We start from the raw sequence: 752 nt of genomic DNA, 5'->3' as shown, positions 1-752 counted from the left end.
AAGAGAGTCAGGTGCTCAGCGTGTTCTGTCTACCAAGCGGACGCCTTTCATCCGGTGTTCACTCCCCTCTGGTCATACGTTTTCACAACAATCATCATTGTCTGTTGCTTTAAGATATTCGTTAGTTTGTCCATCTTATGTGTTATGCTTGTAATGGCGATTGTATTGTATATCTTATTAATAGAGAAAGATCTTGATTTGTTTTCGAAGATATAAATGGCAGCCGCGGCTTGCTCAACTTGATCATTTTTATCATCGTGCATCCGGTGGCCTTGTTGTTATCGTTGCTTATCACTTTATTTATCTAACTATATGTTTCTAATGTTGCTCTGTCGCCTGCCCGTACGATTGTGCGCGCCTCCTGAATTTCCATTATATACTCTTAAATAATTTCATACATTTCAGGTTTCAACTCCGTCCATTTTCTATGCGACTTTAAGTGTTACGTTTTCTTTGATGGGATCTGATGTCCGTTAAACCCATTTTCTATTATCGTAGATTTAATGTTTAATTTTCTCTCTTCCAAAGTAGTACTGTAATAGATGATAATAAAAAGTAGAGATAAAGGAAAATGATTAACGGAACACAAAAGACCGGAAAAATATGAGATACAAGGATGGCTACCAATCCAACAGATCGATGACGGCGCTTGGCAATGTGATAAAAGTCTGAACACGATTTGATTGAGACTGACGCTTCCTGCGTTTGCGTTGGTGATAAGTGGAAAGTGAGATAACATTGTTGGTGGTGAG

This window comes from Penaeus monodon, chromosome 21, assembly GCF_015228065.2.
Source record: "Penaeus monodon isolate SGIC_2016 chromosome 21, NSTDA_Pmon_1, whole genome shotgun sequence".
Classification (NCBI taxonomy): domain Eukaryota; kingdom Metazoa; phylum Arthropoda; class Malacostraca; order Decapoda; family Penaeidae; genus Penaeus; species Penaeus monodon.
This window is presented reverse-complemented; position numbering follows the sequence as displayed.